The sequence below is a fragment of the Hipposideros armiger genome, unplaced genomic scaffold (genome assembly GCF_001890085.2).
Source record: "Hipposideros armiger isolate ML-2016 unplaced genomic scaffold, ASM189008v1 scaffold_1166, whole genome shotgun sequence".
NCBI classification, from domain to species: domain Eukaryota; kingdom Metazoa; phylum Chordata; class Mammalia; order Chiroptera; family Hipposideridae; genus Hipposideros; species Hipposideros armiger.
The window spans coordinates 18,784-30,436 of NW_017732516.1; positions in this window are offsets into that span (position 1 = coordinate 18,784).

Sequence of the window (11,653 nt, forward strand, 5' to 3'; positions counted from 1 at the left end):
TGTGCAGTGGGACAGTGACAGATTTACTAGGAGGACAGACGTGGGGAAAGGGGGGGGGCAGTGTACTGTGATTTCTGGAAATACAATGAGTTTCTAAATGGTGCTGTACCCACATGGAAAAGTGACAGAACCCAATGACACTGATGTAATTCTCATTAATAGACTATGCACTAGGAAAGTCTTACATAAGACACATGACACAGAATTTTTGGTGTATGTCATATTAAGGGTCAAAAAAAAAAAAGAAAGAAAAAAAGAAAAAGAAACAGCACTCTGAGATTCCTTTTGTATCAAGACTGAGCAAGAAAATGAATGACCTTACCTACCGTGAACCCCACGCACTGTGACCTCAGCTCAGACCACAGTTTGCTCCAGTGTGTAGCCACCTCAGCTCAGAGACCACAAGAAATTGAGCAAGACTGGGCACTTAGGCCACTTAGGACTTCTGCAACCTTGGGCATGCCAGTCCACCTGTTTCTGTCTGTTTCCCCATCTGTAAAATGGAAATAATAAAATTGTCCACCATAAGATTAGGGTGCAGATTTGATGAGAGAACGCATGCAAAGCAGTTAGTACAGAGCCAGAATTTACTCAAGGAGATAGTCTTCGGTCACGTGGATTCCCAAAACTAGTCCCATCGCCAAACGAGCAGCATTTATCTCATAGGAGAGACAGCAGTTTTGCTGTCATACACACCTGCTATTATGCCAGGGTTTTCCTCCACATGCAATGCTGCTCTGAGGGTAGGTCACTGTGAGAAACGTCCCAGAATGGCCCGGGCCCTCCATGCGACGGGAGCGTGCCCACGACCTCGGTCCGGACATTTGGACAGTGCAGTCCTGCGCAAGGTTGCCGGAGCTCCACCTGCTGAAAACGCAAACCCATCTGCCTGGGGAGAAGTGCAGGAGCCTGGAGAACTAACCAGTCCCTTTCAAATGGAAAAAGATGGCGTGTTGTTTCTGCCGGAAAGCACGAGATTTTGGTGCATGGAAAATAAGTGGAACGTGTTGCCTTTTTTAATTCTGACGGGAATTTATTTTTTTTATTTTTTTAAACTGTGTTGCAGGGATGTGTGAACACCCTGCTCCTGACTTCTGTAGGTGAACTGTTAATTAAGATAAATGTTGAAGTTTAAATCTAATTTCAGAGGAAGGGGAATGACAAGTGCTTTTAAGCAAGGACATGATCTCTTTATGTAACTATTGCCACGGGGTAAAAGAAAAACCCCAGAAAATGCTCTTAAGATATCTTAGGGTTTGGGTTTGAGTTTTCTTCTCCTTTTCCTTCGTATTTTCTCAGATGGCAGCGTGACACTTGCGCCTGAGGGACGCATTCCTTGCTCTGCTCTGGTGACAGTCTCCCAGCATGGCGGCAGACCGCGGCGACCTCCAAAGTTCCTTCAAGCAATGTTTTCTGAGGTTCTCTCTGTTTGCAGGAGATAGAGCAGAGGATCCAAACCAGTCACAGAAAAGGTCAGGACAAGCATTTAAACTAATCGTAAAGTGTTCAGGGCACAGCCTATATTAGGGTAGGCCAGCTGCTGCCACAAACAACCCTCAAATCCAGTGGCTTGTTACAGTAGGAAGTGACTTCCTGCTCATTGTAACATGCATGCATTTGGTGGGTGGTCTTCCCAGGAGATTTGGGGACCCAGGCTCCCCTAGGACCTTGGGCCCAGGCAGCATATTAAGGGTGAGATCAAGTAAGGGGTCATGCAGGAGGACTTTGTGGGCTATGTGAGTCACTTTGGTTCATCTTCCAGAACTCAGTTGCATGGCCGCCGGCATTACAACGGAAGCTGGGAAGGGCGAGCATGCAGAGAGGGAAATGCGCCGGGTGATGACGAGCCGGTCTTTGCCACGGAGGCTGAAAAGTACGGAAACAACACACCCTGTGTCTCCTGTGACATTTCTGCTAGTGGCATGAAACCCCCATCACACCAGGGAATTCTCTCTTCCCATCACCTCACCTTTTTGCCCCTTCTCTCCATCCCTCTCTGCCACTGCCCAGCCTGCTGGACCCACCTCCTCACAGTGGACCATCTCCAGAGCTTGCCTTCCTCTGCATCTCAGCTTACAAACTTTACATTTGAAACGTGTCCTCTTCATCCTGGCTTTTCAAATTCCTCTCCCACCTTCTGTGCTTGGGTCAAACCCTGTTTCTTCCACAGAGTCCTCCTGATCATGGCACACAGCCCTCCTTCCCTAACACTGGTTGTCTGCCCCTCACCAGGGCCATTCTCAGTTACCACCAGCTATAGATGTCACAGATCTGCCTCTCCAATAAATGAACATATTAGAATAGCCCCTGCATCTAGTAGGTGCTCAATGCACAGTTGCTGGAGGAAAGAGAATAAAATGATGTAACGTGCTAGCCTGGAGCTTGGTTCCCTGTCCATGTGTTCCCTGTGGCTTGGCTATAGCCAGACACTTTCCTCTGCCTCAGTGTCCTCGTTGAGAACCCAAACACAACAATGCCCATGCCCTGTCTCCCAAAGGGGTATGAGGTTCAAACTCAGGTGTGTGAGCACGGAGGACACAGAAAATTAGTCACCAGGCTCCTCTGAGTGAGAGGCGTGAACATGTGGGAGTGTCCTGGGGTGAGCTCAGGGCGCTCCGTATGTCAGGGGACAACAAGGTGAAGGGGCGGCCACCTGTAGTGCTTCTTGGAAAAAGGAGACATTTTCTCTGAAGTGAGTAGGAAGGGGTAAGTCAGGAATGAACATCTCTGGCTTCTGCCTTGGAAGTTAGTGAAAGAAAACATTTTCCAGACAAAAGAAATAGCTATCTGAAACCACCTTGTGGGAACAACTCGAAGCTCTATCTAGGACAGCATTTAACTCCTCTAAAGACAAGTCCAGGTGTGAATAAAGCTGCTCACCTGCCGCCTGGCCAGCTTTTGGTTTTCCCTGAGACCACTCCCAGGATGTCACTGGGTTCTTGCTCCCAGGATGTCACTCACCCTAATGGGGGATGGCCACAAAAGTGCCTGCCAAGTCCCCATGCTAGCTAGCCAGGCATCTCCGGGATCTGGGCCATGAAAGAGCTGGGGCAGGACTGTGACCTCTCCTGCTTCATTTTCCCCATTTGTAAACCTGGGAGCAGGTGCCAGCCACATCCTGGGGGTACTGAAAGGCCTTCATTGTTAAGGCTGAATGCCAACGCTACTCGTTAAGTGTAAAGACCACCTTGCTCAGAGTAGCCTCTTGATGAGAAGACCCAGGACTCGAGTGGACATACGAGGTCTGACAACTACGCTCGTGAACTTGCCACTGTGCACTTACATTGGCAGCGCTGTATAAACAGATCCATGAGGTTTCATAACCTTGGTATATCAGTGTCTCAAAGCTGTGTTCATGTCGACGTATGGCGGTTCATTACTGTTGTTGCATGTCTTTGTGTGCTGCTGCAAGAATGTCTGAGCTTGAATTAGAGCAACGAACAAACATTAAAAACTTTGTAAAACTTGGTAAGAGTGGAAGTGAAATCAGGGACATGTTAGTCCAAATTTATGGGGATAATGCCATGAAGAAAATGGCAGTGTACAAATGGATTAAACATTTTTCTGAAGGGAGAAAACGCATCACTGATGAAGAGAGGTCAGAGTGGCCAGTAATGAGCAGAACTGACAGAAACATTACAAAAATTCATCAAATTATGCATCCAAATTGTTGGCTGACTGTGAGAAGCATAGTAGACCAAGTAAACATCAATAGAGAAACAGTTAGGAAAATCTTAACTGAAAATCTTGGCATGAGAAAGGTGTGTGCAAAAATGGTCCTGAAGGAGCTCACCAATGAACAAAAGCAAAGGAGAGTCAAAGTTTGCCAAGACCTTTTGTAGATGTAAGACAATGTTTTGGGTCATGTTATCACTGGTGATGAAACATGGGGGTACCAATACGACCCTGAAACAAAGCATCAAAGTGCACAATAAAAGTCAGCCAATTCTCCACAATCAAAAAAGTTTCGTCAGTCCAAGTCAAGAGTTAAAACAATGTTGCTAACCTTTTTTGATATCAGAGGGATTATTCATTATGAATTTGTACCAACTGGATAAAGTTAACCGAATTTACTATTTGGAAGTGCTGAAAAGGCTGCGTGAAAAAGTTAGATGAAAACAACCTGAACTTTTCATGGCTCTTGCATCATGGCAATTCACCAGCTCACACAGCACTGTCTGTGAGGGAGTTTTTAGTCAGTAAACAAATAACTATATTGGAATACCCTCTCTACTCACTGACCTGGACCCAATGACTTCTTTCTTTACCCAAAGATAAAGAAAATATTGAAAGGAAGACATTTTGATGACATTCAGGACATCTAGGGTAATAAGATGAAAGCTCTGATGGCCATTCAAGAAAAAGAGTTCCAAAATTGCTTTGAAGGGTGGACTAGGCGTGGGCGTTGGTGCATAGCTTCCTAAGGGGAGTACTTGGAAGGTGACCATAGTGATATTCAGCAATGAGGTATGCAGCACTTTTTCTAGGATGAGTTCGTGAATAAAATTGTCACACCTTGCATCATCAGTGGATCGTAAGCTGGATAAAGTGAAAAGTACCATTTCTGTAGGACATATCATTCCTTTTATGCTGAGGAATAATTCCCTTTTGAAGCAAAGTGGATTGAAACCAAGTATCTCTTGATCTTTTGTATCATTTTTAGAAGCTGGCTGGAAGGAAGGGCACTGGACATGCTCCCTGTTCTCTCCCAGTTAGCCCTGGAGATGACAAGCTTGGGCTTTTATCAGCTGAGACATCCCTAGGTATGTTTTAGGTGCCCTAGGACTGAGGGTGACAACCGCACGGCCCATGTCCACACTTGCCCTGCTCCCTCTCAGGAATAAGGTACCACCCACATCAAGCTGCTTCAGCAAATCACTGTTGGTGACTAGGGGCCCCGAGGAGGGAGCTGCCACGCCAGGGCACCAGGCCTGTCATAGTCACACTCTGGGGGCAGTGGAGCACCTAGGCCAGGTGAGTTCCTGGTGGCTTTTCAGAGATTGTCACACTGTCCTGCACTGTGACTGGACAGACACCCAGCAGCCCCTTCATTCACCTACAGAGACAACCAGAGATACTGACAGGTACCCCCAAAATATTCCCAAAGGCCAACTCATGGACACTCCAGAAATGCCCCATGGGTACTTCCACAGCTCCAGAGATACCCCTCTCATTCACCCCATAGGCACCCTGGTAGCAGCCCCACACCCCACACAGTCCCACTCATACCCCATTGACACCCATACACTTTACAGACACTTCCAAACTCTTCTACAAGCACCTCAAAATATACCCCCAAATCCCCGCAGACACCCCTCCACATGTCAGCCGCAAACTCCCTTGCCACATTTACCCAACCGCGTCTTCTAATTTCCTCCAAACCTCCAACAAAGACTCTCACAATCCCCTCCAAAGCACTTCACTAACCCTCTGACACACACAGGCTCACACCCAGATCCCTGTGCACACACACAGGCTCACACACAGAACCCTGGGCACACACACAGGTTCAGACCCAGATCCTGTGCACACACACAATCACACACCCAGATCCCTGTGCACACACACACAGTCACACACAGATCCCTGGGCACAGACACAGGCTCACACGCAGACCCCTGGACACACACACAGGTTCACACCCAGATCCTGCGCACACACACAATCACACCCAGATCCCTGGGCACACATACAGGCTCACACCCAGATCCCTGTGCACACATACAGGCTCACACACAGATCCTTGGGCACACACACAGGCTCACACCCAGATCCTGAGCACACACACAGTCACACCCAGATCCCTGGGCACACACACAGGCTCACACGCAGACCCCTGGGCACACACACAATCACACACCCAGATTCCTGCACACACACAGTCACATTCAGATCCCTGTGCACACACACAGATCCCTGTGCACACACAGAGACAGCTACAACTCAGTCAGACAGGTAAGCCCACCCGTCTCCCTGCACAGGCAGGACCATCCACACAGACAGGCTTTCACATAGAAACTCATCACCTGCCGAGGTCTCCACTACAACCTCAGAGTAAGCATACCCCAAACACGTGAACACAGACAGATATTCACAGGCCTAACATGCAGATAGAGACACACACAGCCACCTTAGCTTCAGTTTGTCATTTCAGGCCATCTTCTAACTACAATCCTTAAAATCAACCACAGTCCTCTAAAAGTCATTTAAAAAACAACTGGAAATATGGTGCAACCCTCTCTGGTCATGGGGTAGATGGAACAAAAAAGCATGCAAATGAGATCAATGATGACTCTTCTTGGCCCATCAGGAAGCCAGGAGGGGACAAGCTTCTCCTCCCCCTGCCTTCGGAGAATGGTTAGTGCAGCTCAGAGACAGAGATGCAGCTCCTAGACAGGCTGGGCCCGCGTCCCCCAGTGGCCTTGTCAGGGAACCAGGTCTGTTCTGGTCCCTTTCACACAGGAGGGGTCACCCACCTCTGAGAGCTTTTTCTCCAACACATCCCTGTGGCTGGGTTCCTTACAATAGACAAGTATAAATAATAATAATAAAATAAAAAGAGGTAATGCTCAAAAATCCTCAAATTCTCTTTGAAAATAGATGCTTTCAAACGGGTACAGTACAGTGGCTGTTAGAAGGAGGAGGGGAGAGACAGGAAGATCAAAAAGAAAACCAAGAAGACAGAAAAAGGGATGAAAACGCAGGAAATAGCCCAGACCAGCTGGTGGCCATCTGGGAGCTCTGAAGAATGGGACGAGAAAGTTGTTGCGTTTCTAGCGGTGGGTACAGTTCATCATGAGAGGAGGTGATGGCTTGGAGGAATGGGAGAGAAGCCAGAGCCTTGCCAGCCATTAAAAAAGAAAAAAATCTAGTGGTTTCCCTCAGGGTTGGGTGGCAGGACCTCCTGTCTGAAGCAAAGTATTGGGTTGTCAGAAAAGTCATGACGCATTTTTGCAATGAAGAACATAGAAAAAATACTTCATGACTTCTGACAACCCAATAGTTACAGACATTGTCACCTTAGGAAAAGTGTGAGGCATCTGAAGGTAAAGTGAACCAGAGACCTCACCTCTGATGTCAGTGCAAAAGGACAAGGAAAAGGGAGGGAGAGGTTTGGTGGCACCTTGTACAGAGGATTTTTTTTAAGCCTCAGATAAGACCATAAGGAAGGCCAATGACTACAGGATAAGCAGTAAATTATTGTAATCAGTTATTTCAATTTTGGTAAAAATTTGAGGTAAATTGTATGTGTTTGCATAGGGGCAGTATATAGAGAGGGGAAGAAATAAATCGTAAAATCAATATGCACTTCGTAATGTATAGAGAAATTATGCATCCACTCACTTGCCCCATGGAGAACTGAAGGGTAGCAGGCCTGAAACTAAGCTCATTATGCCTGTCATCCACCAAAAATCAGCATCTGTTCTTTCTCCCTCCCGGCTCCCTAGAGGGCACCACTGTTCCCTAGCTGCCCAGGTCAGCCACATGGCTCCCACATCCGATAATTGGTCACCAACCCTGGCAATTCTATCTCCTTAATAACTATAACCTGTGCCCTCTGTTCCCGCCCCACGGCCACTTCCCCACTCGACCTGTCACCATCACCATGGCACAAACTCCTAACTGTCCCCCCATCAACTTCCTGCCCATCATCCTTCATATTATCATTGGGTGGTTTTTGTCAAAAGGCAACTCTAATTTCCCACCCATGCAACAGACATTTATTGAGTGCTGGCCTTTGTTCTGGGTGCTGGGGATATGTCAGTGATGAAAACAAAGGTATCATGATAAATGGTATGATATCTTGGAAGGTGATAAGTGCTGTAGAAAAGAAGGTAAAACAGAGCAGGGTAGATGGAATCAGGAGTGCCGTGCGTGTGTGTGCATGTGTCTGTGGTTTTAAATAGGGTGCCATCTTTATAAGTTTATGTATAAACTGCACCCCCCTACCCCCAGGTCCAGGAATTGTCAGCCTTACCTACATCCTGACAGCCATACTTTCCCCTTTCTTGGCAGAAAATTACAATAAAATGCCACTATTATCTTGGGAGAGACAAGATGTGATCCATTAAATAAGAACATACCATTACAGAGGTAAATTCAGAGAATGAAAAAGTTCTTAGAAATTAAAATTGTGATAAAAAACTTTTTAACTCAGTAGAACGGCCTCTTCGAGCTCTGAAGGAAGCCTGCTGGCCTTAGGTTGTACACACCTGGAGGAGAAATAAGAGCACACACACCAAGGGTGTCGATCAAAGTCCAGTGCTGGCTTTGCCTGGAGCCCAGAGAGGGAGTGATCAAATGGTCTGGCACATTCACACAGGCTCCCATGGAAGGTTAATTGAGGCCTCAGAGAATGAGAAAAATTTAGATAAGCAAAGGAGGGGAGGGAGGGAATTCCTGCTCTGGGAGGATGATCTGGGAAAAGGCTCCTGGTTGTGATGAGTAGGATGTGGGAGGGACATTCATTCCGAACCGTTTGAGATTTTTGTGTCTTTCTACTTAGAAACTTGGAAGAAGCTGCCCAAAGTTGAGAGGATGCCAAACATTAGCCCTAACCATGCAATGAGCTCTCCAAATGGAAGCTATGTCCACTGGAAGGTGCATGGAGACAGGGTTACTTGGGTAAAAAAGAAAAATATTGAAATAAAAGTAAATTGGAATTTGCCAGCCTGCCCTGTATTTCTCTAAGGGTATCACCAAAGCAGTAAAAAATTAATAACAATAATAATAATAATAAGTTATTTTATTATGAAATAAACATTATTTTTAAATTAGCTTCAGCTGTACAACACAGTGCAATAGTTATACTTTTTACCCCTCAAAGTGACAACCCCCTCCCCCAATCCGCCACCCCACTTCCCCCCATATAATGCATATCTATTACAATTTCCGTTACTCCACTCTCACACTATACTCCATGCCCTGTGACTATATATGTATATATATATATATATATGTTCACTTATAGTTGACATACAATATTATACAACATCAGCAGCTTCAGGTGTACAGTGCAGTGATCAACCCTCTACCCCATCCATGAAGCGGTCTCCCTAACAAGACATGTGACCATCTGACACCCTACAAAATATTTACAATATTATTAATTATATTCCTCGAACTGTCTTTCAAATCCCTGTGGCAATATTGTAGTTACCTATTTATGCTGTCTAATCCCTTCCCTTTCTCTCTCATCCTCACCCCCCTCCCAACCATCAGTTGTTCCTCTATTTCTCTGAGACTATTTATGTTTACTTTGCTCATTTACTCAGTTCTTTAGATTCCACATATAAGTGAGATCATATGGTATTTATCTTTCTCTGACTGACTTATTTCATTTGACATAATAGTCTCTAGGTCCAACCATATCATTGCAAATTGTACGATTTCATTCTTCTTTATAGCGAAATTATACTCCATTGTATAAATGTACCACAGTTTCTTAATCCAGTCGTCTACCAATGGGCATTTTGGTTGTTTCCAAGTCTTGGCTGTTGTAAATAGTGCTGCAATAAGCATAGGGGTGCATATATTTTTTCAAATTAGTGTCTTGGGTTTCTCTGGATAGATACCTAAGAGTGGAATTGCTGGGTCACACGGTAATTCCATTTCCAGTTTTTTGAGATACCTCCATACTGATTTCCATAACAGCTGCACCAATCTGCAGTCCCTCCAACAGTGCACCAGGATTCCCTTTTCCCCACAACCTCACCAGCACTTGTTGTTTGTTGATTTATTGATGATAGCCATTCTGACCAGAGTGAGGTCGTCTCTCATTGTGGTTTTTATTTGCATTTCCCTAATGATTAGTGAGGTTGAACATTTTTTCATATGCCTGTTGGCCATCTGTATGTCCTCTTAGAGAAATGCCTCTTCATATCCTCTGCCCATTTTTTAATTGCGTTGTTTGTTTTTTTGGTTGAGATGAATGAGTATTTTATAAATTTTGGATATTAACCCCTTATCAGATATATCGTTGGCAAATATCTTCTCCCATTCAGTAAGCGGCCTTTTTGTTTTATTGATGATTTCCTTTGCTGTGAAAAACTTTTAAGTTTGATTTAATCCTATATGTTTATTTTTTCTTTTATTTCCCTTGTCCGAGGGGATATCTCAGTAAAAATATTACTGAGGGTAATGTCTGCAAATGTAGTCCCTATGTTTTCTTCTAGGAGTTTTATGGTTTCAGGTCTTACATTTAAGTCCTTAATCCATTTTGAATTTGTTCTTGTATATGGTATAAGTAGGTGGTCCATTTTCATTTTTTTGCATGTATCAGTCCAATTTTCCCAGCACCATTTATTAAATAGACTATCTTTACTCCAATGTAAATTCTTGCTTCCATTGTCATAGATTAAATGACCATATATAGATGGGTTTATTTCTGAGCTGTCTATTCTGTTCCATTGGTCCTATGTGTCTGTTTTTATGCCATACCATACTGTTTTGATTACTGTAGCCTTGTAGTATGATTTAATGTCGGGTAGAGTGATAACTCACTTTCTTCTTATTTCTCAAGATTGCCGCACTACTCCGGGTCTTTTATGGTTCCATATAAATTTTAGGATTATATGTTCTATTTCTGAGAAAAATGTCTTTAGTAGTTTGATAGGAATTGCATTGAATCTATATATTGCCTTCGGTAATATTGACATTTTAACGATATTATTTCTTCCTATCCATGAACATGGTATGTATTTCCATTTATTTGTATCTTCTTTGATTTCTCTCTTCAACATCTTATCATTTTCTGAGTACCAATCTTTTACTTCTTTGGTTAAATTTATTCCTAGGTAGTTTATTGTTTTTGAAGTAATTGTAAATGGGATTGATTTCCTGATTTCTTCTTCTGATACTTTGTTATTGGTGTATACAAATGCAACTGATTTCTGAATGTTAATTTTGTATCCTGCTACCTTACTGAATTCATTTATCAGTTCTAACAATTTGTTGGTGGAGTCTTTGGGATTCTCTCTCTATAGTATCATGTCATCTGCATAATATGACAATTTTACTTCCTCCTTTCCAATTTGTATGCCTTTTATTTCGTTTTCTTGTCTGATTGCTGTGGCTAGAGCTTCCAGAACTATATTAAATAGAAGTGGTGAAAGTGGGTAGCCTTGTCTTGTTCCTGATCTTAAGGGGAAAGCTTTTAGCCTTTCCCCATTGAGTACGATGTTTGCTGTGGGCTTATCATATATGGCCTTTATTATGTTGAGATATGATTCCACTATTCCCACTTTGCTAAGAGATTTGATCATAAATGTCTGCTGGGTTTTGTCAAATGCTTTTTCTGCAACTATTGGTATGATCATATGATTTTTATTTTTCATTTTGCTAATGTGGTATATTACATTAATTGATTTGCGGATATTGAACCAACCTTGCATACCAGAAATGAATCCCACTTGATCGTGGTGTATGATTTTTTTAATGTGACGCTGAATTCAGTTTGCTAGTATTTTGTTGAGGATTTTTGCATCTATGTTCACTAGGGATAGTGGCCTGTAGTTTTCTTTTTTTGTGATATGTTTGTCTAATTTTGGGATCAGAATAATAGTGGCCTCATAAAATGTGTTTGGGAGCCTTCCCTCCTTCTGTATTTTTTGGAATAGTTTGAGGAGAATAGGTATTAATTCTTTTTTGAATG